We start from the raw sequence: 11,585 nt of genomic DNA on the forward strand, positions 1-11,585 counted from the left end.
GGTGAATATCTACCTACTTACCCACTGAGTGGTCAAATGACCAAAAAAATGAGCATCTGGAAGACGGCACGGTACTCAGCAAGATAGCAAATGTTGGCTTAGCTAATACTGGAAATAATGAATCCCTATGGAAAATTTGTGGACAATACCAGTGCCTGCCCACACGAGAAATGTAACTTTCATAAACTGTTGGATCCTAAGAGAAGGCTCTGTATAACCCATTGACAAAGATGTCCCAGTGACAAATACGCTTTTTGTGTAGTAGAAGTGCATATAATATTTTTCAAGGTCGTAGTTGTCCTGGTCTGAAACACATGCCAATTTCACATCTAACCTCTAAATCTTTGTTCCTGTCATCAAGCTTTGAAGTGCGTTGAAACTTCATTCAGTGCTCCAAATGAAAACTGACATGTTTTACTTGGGTGGGTAAGTGGGGGTGTAGTCTAGTTAACGCCTCAGGCCCACATCCCCATACGATCAGAGCGACCAGCACTCCATTGAAACGATGTTCATTCCAGTCTTTAAATTTTCCTTAAAAATGTAATAATTCCAGCTGCTGTATGTTCCCAACATTATTGCAACACATAGAAGGGAACATTATAAAAAATCTTTTTTAATGTTTATTTTTGAGAGAGACAGAGATAGATTGCGAGTGGGTTAGGGCAGAGAGAGAGGGAGGCACAGAATCGGAAGCAGGCTCCAGGCTCCGAGCTGTCAGCACGGAGCCCAACGTGGGGCTCAAACTCACAAGCTGTGAGATCATGACCTGAGCCGAAGTCGGCCACTCAACCGACTGAGCCACCCAGGCACCCCTAGAAGGGAACATTATAAAATCAGCTTGAATGAAATAAAATGAGAGATACTGTTACACTTCATTTTTCTCTCAAAGTCCCAATCATTCCTTTGTAGAGGAAAATCTGAATCTTGCAGGGAAAACATTGAATAAAAGATACATTTTCTTTTCACTGAATCTGAGTCAATAACTCTGAATCAATAATTGAATTAACCTTCGTGAACAGAAAAGAGAATAAGTAATTTCATTTCATTCTGATACTGAAGAATGATTAAGAGGTATTATGTTTGTTATTTAGATTGAGATTTTAATAAATTTCCAGTTCTACATAGAGAGTATTACTATATTACCAATCACAACAACACATTTGGGTGAATTTTTAGGGTTTTCAACTTTTACTGGATTAAAAAAGGCAAAGAACCAGGTTCAACAGTGTATTAAATGTATATCCTCAGGTATACACCTTTGTCCAGCAGCTGGAATTATTACATTTGTCCTCAGGATTCCACTGGAATGAATTTACAAACAGGCAAGCACATCTGTTCACTAAAGAAAAATCATGTCTAAATTTTTGTTTATTTTCAATTTTGGATTTTTATCTTCTGTGTAAATATCAATAGAATCGTATGCAATGTTAACTCTGCTATGTTTTTATTTACCATTGGTAGTAATGGGAAATATCGTTTCATATTTTCATATCATTTGTTTCATCAGTGTGTGGGGGTGTGCATGTGCTGTTACTGGGTTGAAATGTAAGACGCATTTCTGACTGTGGGCTGGGGTTAACAAAAAGTTTGAAAAATTCTAGTTTCATCAAATGGGCACTGGCCTGGAATCCGACTTGGGTTTGGATACCAGCTATGAACTAGCTCTCTGATCCTAGACAATTTTCTCGATTTCTCTGAACTTACATAAATGTTTCCTCTTTTCTGTGGGTATATTTACTTAAAGAAGAAAACATCAGTGATTTCTGTGATAATTTGGTGTGGGCTGGGTTAAAGAGTCTTGAAAGCAAAATGATGATATAAACTCTATGAAAGTTTAAATAAGACTGTTGAACCTAGGAATACTATTAATTTTAAAGGACTTTCGTAACTTAATTGTCAACATGCAAACTATGATGCTAAATTCAAATGTTAGGTCTACAGAGGAAGGTAGTCCATTTATTTACTTCTAGAGCCTCTCTCTAGAAATGTATTATCGGCATTAATTCATTCATTTGCTCATTTGTTGTTCTTTTTTTAAAGTTTATTTATTTTATTTTTGAGAGAGAGAGAGGGAGAGAGAGAGAGAAAATCCCAAGCAGGCTCTGTGCTGTCAGTGCAGAGTTCCATGTGGGGCTTGAACCCAAGAACCGTGAGATCATGACCTGAGCTGAAACCAAGAGTCAGACACTTAACTGACTGAGACACCAGGTGCCCACTCATTCATTCTTCTAATGACTGTTCCTGAGCATCTGTTTTCGCTTGAGCTGTCACAGCTAATGAGACCTAGGGCCCATTGCTGTATTCAAGTTGCTTATAGACTGAGGTGGGTGGAGAGTGAGCAGATAATGGAAACATTAGGCATTCAGTAAATAATCTGTGGGTACACCCGATGGGGGAATCCGAGAAGACCTTTCAGAGGAAGACATGTGTAAGCCAAGCTAAGCTACGTGAAACAAGGAATCAGAGGGCTCCAGATGGAGGAAACAGCCTGTATGCACAGTGGCTGAGGCCAGGAATGACAAGTAGGTGAGTGGGGGGGTGGGGCATGAACAGGTGAGAGAGGAGGAGGGGCCCAGAGCCTTGTATTTTAAAGGATATGCATGCTATTCCGAGGGTAATTTTATTTATGGCATTTAAGCTTTCTATTGCATTACACTTAATATGATTCATTTGTTCCCATACCCACACATGGCTATGGAACATCTGTAACTACTTCTCGTGTCAAATGCCGCGGACATAGAGATGAAGAAGACAGACATGTTTCTGGCCTCAATGAGCCTGTAGTTTGGTGGGAGAACAGGCAGTAAGACAGCAAATAAAATATATAAATATACATTATTTACTGGTTGTGGAAAGTACTATAAAAGAGCCTGTACTAGCGAAAAATGGGAGTGGGGAGTGCCTCTGTTAGGGTGGCTTAGGAGGGTCTCTCAGCGAAAGGGACACTGAAGCAGAGATGGGATGGGATGGGACGGGACAGGAAAGAGCCAGCCAGGACCATGCAGCCAGGACCATGCAGAAAGAGGAAGAGCAATCCATGCAGAGAGGTAAGATGAGCAGGAGCACGAGGCTGCCAAAGAGTGGAGTGTTTGGGAAATTGAAAGAAGGCCACTGTGTCTGCAGCAAGGGATGAGAGTGGGACAGGAGGTGAGCATCAGACGGTGCAGGCGCTTGGGACCCAGGGAACGGAGTCCGGTGCAACAGAAACCACTAAAGGGCGGTTAGCAGGTTAGTGATGCGATCCAGCTTGGGCATCAGACTGACCCGCTTAGGAACTGGGGGCAGGAGCGGGGATCGGAGAGGATCAGGACAGGAAGCAGGAGGCCACCTCCAGCCCAGACGGGCCGTGATGGTGGCTGTCGGTTTCCTGGGGCTGGTGGGGGAGGTAGGTGGGAGCCAGTGGGATTCGAGGGACCCTTTGGAAGAGGAATCTGACTTGCTGGTGGGTGAGAGACAGAGAGTAAAGGAAGACTGGGCCCCTGAAGCCCCCAACCTGCCTCACCGGTCCCCCTTCCACATCTCAGTTTATAGCAGCTCCATCTTTCTAGTTCCTCAAATCAAAACCTTGGCATCATCTTGACTTTTCTCTTTCTTTCACGCCCCATATGCAATTTAATGGGAAATCCTATTGGTTCTGCCTTGAAAATACATACAGACTCTGATCGCTTCCCACCACTTCGGTGTCACCCGTTGGCCCAAGTCACCATCACCCCTTGTCTGCTTGGCTGAAGGAAGACGCCTAGCTGGCCATCTGCTTCTGCTCTTGTCCCCACCCCAAGTCCGACCCTGTGCCTCTTATAGTATGTAATCAGTACAGCAGCAGAGGGATTCTTTCAAAGGACGGCTTTATGTATCTGCTTAAAATACTGCAATGGTCTTCTCCCTTTTGTGCAGAGGGAAAGCCAATGCTTTAAAGTGGCCTCTGAGCTGCGCCTGGGTGGCTCAGTCAGTTGAGCGTCCGACTTCGGCTCAGGTCCTGATCTCACAGTCTGTGAGTTCGAGCCCCGCGTCGGGCTCTGTGCCGACAGCTCGGAGCCTGGAACCTGCTTCGGATTCTGTGTCTCCCTCTCTCTGACCCTCCCCCGTTCATGCTCTGTTTCTGTTTCAAAAAAATAAATAAAGTTTAAAAAAAATTAAAAAAAATAAATAAAATAAATAAAGTGGCCTCTAAGGCCTGACAGGACCAGCCCTTTTCATTACCTCTCTGAACTCGCCTTCTGTGCTCTGGCCTTTGCTGTTGCAGCCCCATTGACCTGCCAGCTTGGCCTCAGTCACACAGGCTTACCTTGTCTTAGGGCTTCACATTGGCTATTTCCTCTGCCTAGAATGTGCTTCCCCCACCCCGTCCCTCCCGCCCCGCTCCCGATATTCACATGGCTAGCTCACTCACTGCCTCAAGTCTTTGTTCTCTATGGGGCCTTTCCACACTAGTAAAAATTTCACACCATCCTCTAACACTGCCTATTTTCTTATCCAGCTCTACCTTCTAATTTTGCCATACCATTTATTATTTTCTAAAATATAAGGTAGTAAATGATTTATTATGTCTACTGTTTACTACCTACGTACCCAACTCCACAGGGCAAGGATCTTTGTTTCGTTCACTGATGAATCTTTAATTTTTTTTAATGTTTATTTATTTTTGAGAGAGAGAGAGAGTGAGCAGGGAGGGGCAGAGAGAGAGGGAGACACAGAATCTGAAGCAGGCTCCAGGCTCTGAGCTGTCAGCAGAGAGCCCGATGCGGGGCTTGAACTCACGAATTGCGAGATCATGACCTGAGCCAAAGTCAGACGCTCAACCGACTGAGCCACGCTGGTGCCCCTTCACTGATGAATCTAATCGCCCACAACAGTGGGCATATAGCATCCAGTGGGGGCTCCATAAATATTTGTGAAATGAATGAGCGATGAGAAGGAATCAGGAATGTGTTACGCCCAAGAGGAGAGCCTAACACCACAAGCTATAAACATAAGCTAAAGCATGGTTAATAGCGAGGACTCAGCAGCAGTCAGCAACATGTATGTGGTCCCCTGGACTGTCACTCTTGGCCAAGCTTGCCTGGAGGCACTGTGGGAATGGTGATCCAGGAGAGGGCCTCCACTCTTCCCTACCCACCCCTCCAGTCTCTGTAAGAGAAGTTGGGAGGAGACAAGAAACAATTGGCCGACTGGTCAAGTTAAAATGGGGGCTTTCCAAGGAGAATGGCCTTGCTGGCAAGAGGAATACTCTGGTATCAGACGATAGCCACACAGGAGAGGGAGAAGCTGCTTGAGGACCACCCACCAACTAAGGGTTTGTCTCTTACCAGGCATACTTCCAGATTTTTGCCTCAAGTTAGTAGGGGGATGGTGTGCTACTTAGACAAGGAAGACTGAGACAGGAAAAGGTCTTGGTGGCTGGACCGAGAGTTCAGTTTCGGACACATCAAGTCCAAAGTACCTGTGAATTGTGTGTGTGAATATGTCAGGTAGTCTGTTGGATAAATGCAATCTGGAGCTTATAGATTTATTTTTGCTTTTTTGTCCTTTTCTTCATGTGCCAGGTTCCAAGCTTGGTACCAAGCTGGATGACAGGGAGACGGGACACCCCTTCACCCTCACTTTCCAGCTGTCTCTCAGCAGCTGCATAAATTGGGAAGCACATTCTTTCATTTATTCATCCCGCAATCAGACACTGAGCCTTTGCTAAGAACTGGTATTCTGCTGCGAGCTGAGAATACAAAAACAAATAAGCCTACCTATCAGCATTCAAGAAATCACATCGAATTGGTGAGCTATGCTGACAAATGTGGAGATGGATGCACTCGAAGGTGTAGCTTGAAGAATAAATGAATACACTCACCTCTCTTCCTACCGGAAAGAGACTCCAGAAAAGGGCAGGCCTTATCAATTACCTATTAACCCCCCACAAGTGGTTATTTCAAAGGTCTTATGTTTTTGCATCACTGAGAGGGGGTCTGTTCAGTGTAGGTCTTAGCAATGGACCCATTTCTTAGTTACACATGCCTGCAGGCCACCTTTTGAAAGGAGATGGGATGCATACAAAAGTTAAGTCTGGGCTGGAATCGAACATTTGGGAGTCACTGGCACATGGATGGTCACAGAACCCAGGCACGTGATCTGTGACATCATGGATGGGCTCCCTTGGGAGGGTGTGCAGAGCAACTGATGTGGCAGAAAGAGGGTAGAGTATTACCCGATTCTACCCCCCTGAGAACCACAGCAACCTAAGGGCAGGGTGGGGAGTGAAGGCAGTAGGGAGTAGTCTGGGGTAGGTGCACCTCGAGAATGACAGATCACAGGTGTCAAAGGAGGAATGCAAGGGAGAAGGTGGTGTCTCTATCAAATGGTACAGAGGAGCCATTTACCCTGATAAAGACCAAAATGTGCCTGCTGGACTTTGTGAAGGAGGATCACTTTCAGAGAACGTAAATGTCTATCAACAGAGTGAACGAGAGGCAAGGAAATGAATACTCTGTGTGTAATTTTTTATTTTAATTAATTAATTAATTTTCATAGAGAATGTGAATGGAGGAAAGACAGAGAGAGACACAGAATCCAAAGCAGGCTCCAGGCTCTGAGCCATCAGCACAGAGCCCAACGCGGGGCTCAAACCTATAAACTGTGAGATCGTGACTGGAGCCGAAGTTGGGATGCTCCACCGACTGAGCCACCCAGGTGCCCCTGTGTGTAAAGTAATTTGTAAGGCAATTTGTGGAGGAAATGAGATGGTACCTGGAAAACAAGACAGGACCAAGGGAAGTTTCTCTGTTTTAACTGGAGGGTGTGAGATGATCATATGTTGGAGAGGAGAGAGCCAGCGAAGAGGGAAAGATTGAAATCATAAGGGTGGAGTAAGATAGTCCAGAATTCTTATGGAAGTGAGACCTGGCCCCAGCAGAGGTGACAGGACAGGTCTCGACGGACAGTGGGACACCTCATTTTCTGTGAGAGGGAAGGAATCAAGTACGGTATTGTCCAACGACCACCAAGCCCTTCTCCTAAGAATTACATAGACTCCAATAACTCTGTTTCCTCCATGGGGCCTTTGCATACACAACCAAGTGCTGAAGGTTCCTCTTGGTTTCTAGAATGGCTGAGGCTTGACGGGGCTCTGCCTCTGGTTGAGGCCTCTCCGTTCATGAAACACACTCCGCTCACCCCGCAAACACCCTGTGTGAATGCCCCCATTTGGTGGCCCATAAGAAAGGACTCTAAAATCAGAGTGGAGACAACATGATTACAGACACACATGATATATTCAAAAGTACGTTGTGGACATTGTTTAAGGAGGGGCAATAATCCTGTGTTTGCATTGGTGGCATATGAACTTCTTTTAGCTGAATTTTAATCTGTAGAGGGAGAGAGAGAGACGGGACAGACCAAGGCTGCTGGTTTGACAGGTAGCGAATAGGTTGCTGCTGGGTATCTGTGTTGTTTCTGGAGTTTTAAGTTCCTGGAGTTTGGTTCACTGAAATTTCAGGCCATGCCATGTACCCTAGGGATACAGGGATTATATCATTGCCACTTTGGCTCAGCCTCAGAATAAATTATACAGGGAGGGAGCGTCCACCCAGTATATTCCCTCCTGGCCTCCTTTCCTTCTTGCCAGATGTTGAACTGAATGTTTAGGAATATTCGGTCCTGGAGTCAAACTTCCTGAGCTCCCATTCTAGCTCTGTCATGTACCATCTGTGCAGCCCGGCGCATGTTAATGAACCTGCCTCAGCTGACCCAGTTCATCTGTAAATGGGGTAGAAATGGCGGCACCTGTGACTACCTCACAGGGTTGTTGTATAGAACAAATAATTCACATAATGAGTTTGCCTGGGGCCTGGGACATGACGAACGCTCCATAGATGTTAGTTACCAATAGCTCTCATTTAAAAATTCAAAACAATCTACATTAGCAAGACTGAGCATCCACCGTGCACATATCCTTATACTCTGGGGGTGACATGGGGAAGAGGGGTGTAACTGGGGGAATCAGAGAAGCATGTGAAGTCACTTCAGCCGGGATGTGAGGGATGGATAGGGAGGCAAGGGGAGGTTCTAGGTGTGGGAGCAGCGTGAGCAAAGGCACGGAGTGGGGAAAGTGAGGGGTACCTTTGGAGAACCAGCATGTATTCTCATGCTATTGGAGGATAAGGAGCCCAGGAGAGGAGAAGAGGCAAGACATGAAAAGAAGCTGGGTTTGAGCCAGCTCATAACACGACTTTCTGATGAGGGTCTAATGAACTCATAGCCAAGGAAAACTTAACTCAAGTTTTATCTGAAGTTTGATTACGAGGTTGCTCTATGCAGCCCGTACCGATTCCTGCCACACTTTCAGTCCTCTTTGGCATTTCCACCTCACACAGATGGATTCTACGTTCTGCATTTGTGCACATCGCTCGGGTCTCTCCCCAGACTTCTACAGAATGATGATTGCTAGCGAAACAAAACATCTCTAAAGAGAAAGCCTAGAGCTAGTCAAGAATATAAATTCAATCAAAGGCAAGATCCATGGCATTCAACCAAATGCTATGAAGCTTTAATTACTGTGCTCAAGATCAAAGTAATTTTACTCAAGAGTGAAGAAGCCAAATGTAAATGAAGGCGGTCTTTCTTAAACAAGTGATGACCAGTTCTCTGAACTCAGCCAAATGTTCCACTGTAGTCACAGCCACAATCACCTGACGGCCATTAAGCACTAGCGTAAGCAGGAGAGTGAGGTATCGTGCTGGGTTATGTACAGGACAAAGCTTACTGGGTGGTGCTCACAAAACATACAAGGGTATTAATGCCACAGGAAGATGGCTTCTGGCTCAAGGCAGAGACAGCATCCTTATATATGCATTTCCAGGCTGTGGTCCTAAGCATCAGACCCCGAGCATAGTTTAGAAAATTTGTTAATATCTGTACTCTACTGTTTCCTGGTTTCCAACTTCATTACACAATAATCCAAAATATTAACTATATGCTCTACTCCAGACCCCAGGGAGAGAAGGAGGGAGATGGGGCCAGAGGGCCTTTTCATAAAGTTCTATTTTGGGAAAGATACAGACGAGAAGTACATGAGAGTCAGGAAAAGATGTTATCTTCACTAGTTCACAGATTGGCAATTGGAAACCCTGGTTTCTGTGGTTGTTTTTCATTGTTAAATCCGGATTGAAGATAAACATTTTATTTCCTTCGCTCCTGTCCCTCTTTTTTTCTTAATTCACTGTATCACCATCCAGTCACCCCATGTCCTCACTGTGGGGTAGGGGGACTGAAAATCAATCCCTTCTGCACTTTGATGGCGCTCCACTCTTCTGGGCTTTCAAAGGGGGAGAGAGGAGAGATGGGGGGAACAGGAACCACCGGCAGAGGAAGGCAGCCAAGTGCCAAGCCATTTGCACAGCTCAGAAGTGAGAATGCAGAGGGGGCGCCTGGGTGGCTTGGCTGGTTAAGTGTCCGACTTCGGCTCAGGTCATGATCTCACGGTTTGTGAGTTCGAGCCCCGCATGGGGCTCTGTGCCAGAGCCTGGAGCAGATTCTGTGTCTCCATTTCTTTCTGCCCCTCCCTCTCTCCGCCCCCTCTCAAAAATAAACATTAAAAAAAAAAAAAAAGCGAGAATGTAGAATTAAAACCTTTAAGATCCTCTGCAATCTGGCCTCCACCCATCTCTTCAGCTGTCTCTCATTTCTCCCTGTCCCAAATTCTTGATTCCAGGTAAACAGCCCTACTCACTGTCCTCTTGCAGAAACCCCTGTAGATTAGCTACTCTGAAGCCATTCTGAATGTCATTTTCCCTTGTTGCTCCCCACTCCAGAGGCTGGAAAGTTAAACACACACACTTTCCCATCTCTGTTGCAGGTATGGGGGCTCTATGTCAGTCCTGGCCCATTAGATATAAGTGGAAATCTGCTGGGGGAGTGTCTGCTTGTTTACTCATAAAATTAGATGATACTACTGATACAGCCTTTCCTCCTCTCCCTTTTTTCCTACCTTGAACATGGATGAACGTGCAATAGCAGGAGCTGTGCCAGCCATCTTGCAGCCATGAGGGAAACAGCAAGGCAAGTGCAGAGATGTAAGCATTGAGCTAATGAACCTACCACTAGATTTCCTGCTATGCGAGAAAAAAAAAAACGTATTAGTTTAAGCTACTGTTGGTTCAGTTGTCTGTTACTTAAAGGTTAAAGTCATCCCTAAATGATGACCCTGAACTAGGTCAGGGGATATAATGGAGAACAAACCAGGTATGCGGCTCTTCCTTATTATCAAGAAAGAGAGAGGAAAAAAAGAGTAAGTCCCCAAATCACAAATATTGGCTTGCATTAAGAAGGAAAACATAAATACAATGCTAAGATAGAAAACTGTGGGGGACCCTAGTTTAGACAGAGGGGCCATTATAGACTTTTGAGGATGAGGGGGTTAGGTTAGGGCCTATGGGAAGAGAAGAAGGCCCAGCCACTTGAAAAAGAAGGTAGAAAGGATTTCTGGCAGACACAACAGCTAGTGCAAAGGCTCTGGGGGCGATAAAGAGCTCGCTGTGTTCAAGGAAGCAGAAGTTCACCAAGGCTGGAGGATAGAAGGAAGAGATTATAAAGAAAGGAAGGGGAACGAGTGGTCGGGGGCCAAATCACACAAGGCCTGGCAGGACATGAAATGGAACATACATTTCAGTCTAAGGGCAAAGTGAGAGTTTTAAAGCAAAGTCCCTCTGGATGTTGTATAGAAACGGACCAAAGGGAGGTGCAACCAGTCAGGAGGCCGCTGCGGGAGTCCAGGGAAGAAAGATGGTGACGTGCCCTAGGATGGTCCCGGTGGAGACAGAGTTGCCTCAGTGGCACTTCCTGACGTAGCAATGCTCGCTGGCCACGTCCTCCTTGCTGATTTTCCCATTTTCTTCCTGCACCACTGACCATGTCTTTGTCAGTCTCTTTTCCTCCGCTCTTTTCCAAACATGGGGTTCCCCTGGATGCTTACCTAGGTTCTCGCTTCTCCTCCGCAGCCTTTCCCTGGGAGAGTCCGTAGTTCATCCACTCCATCTGTATACTGACGGCCTCCGCACATATGTCCTACATGCAACTGGGAGGCAGCCTCCCTCGGGTGCTCCCGCACGACCATCGCGCGGACGCTGCTCTCGGTCACCTGCTTCTCGCCTGGGCTCCCTGCCACAGAGAGTGGCAGCTCCATCCACCCCGCTCCAGCCAACATCCTGGGCACTGCCCTGGACCCCTTCTCCCTCCCCTCACTCATCCGGTCACCTCCAAGTCCTGTCGATCCTGCTTCTCTCGAACTGCCCGCTTCTCCCCACCCCCACGCCACCATCCCACCTTAGGCCCCCGTCCTCTGAGAGTTTCGTGACTGCTCTTCACACCTCTGCTTGCATTCCCTTCCGGTCTCCCTTCCACAGAATTTTCCCTTTAAACCACGGCGGTGTTGTGTTCCTGCTCACAGTCATTCACGTGCTTTTCCTTTCTCTCCGGGTAAAGTTCAAACGCCTTGCCGTGACCTAAGGCCCCTGTGGCCACGCTGGCATCTTGGCCCTGAGTTCAGTGTGTGAGCCTGTGGCGTTCAGCTGTGTGTGAGGGTCACCACAGTTCCTCCCTCC

Source organism: Acinonyx jubatus, chromosome B4, assembly GCF_027475565.1.
Source record: "Acinonyx jubatus isolate Ajub_Pintada_27869175 chromosome B4, VMU_Ajub_asm_v1.0, whole genome shotgun sequence".
Classification (NCBI taxonomy): domain Eukaryota; kingdom Metazoa; phylum Chordata; class Mammalia; order Carnivora; family Felidae; genus Acinonyx; species Acinonyx jubatus.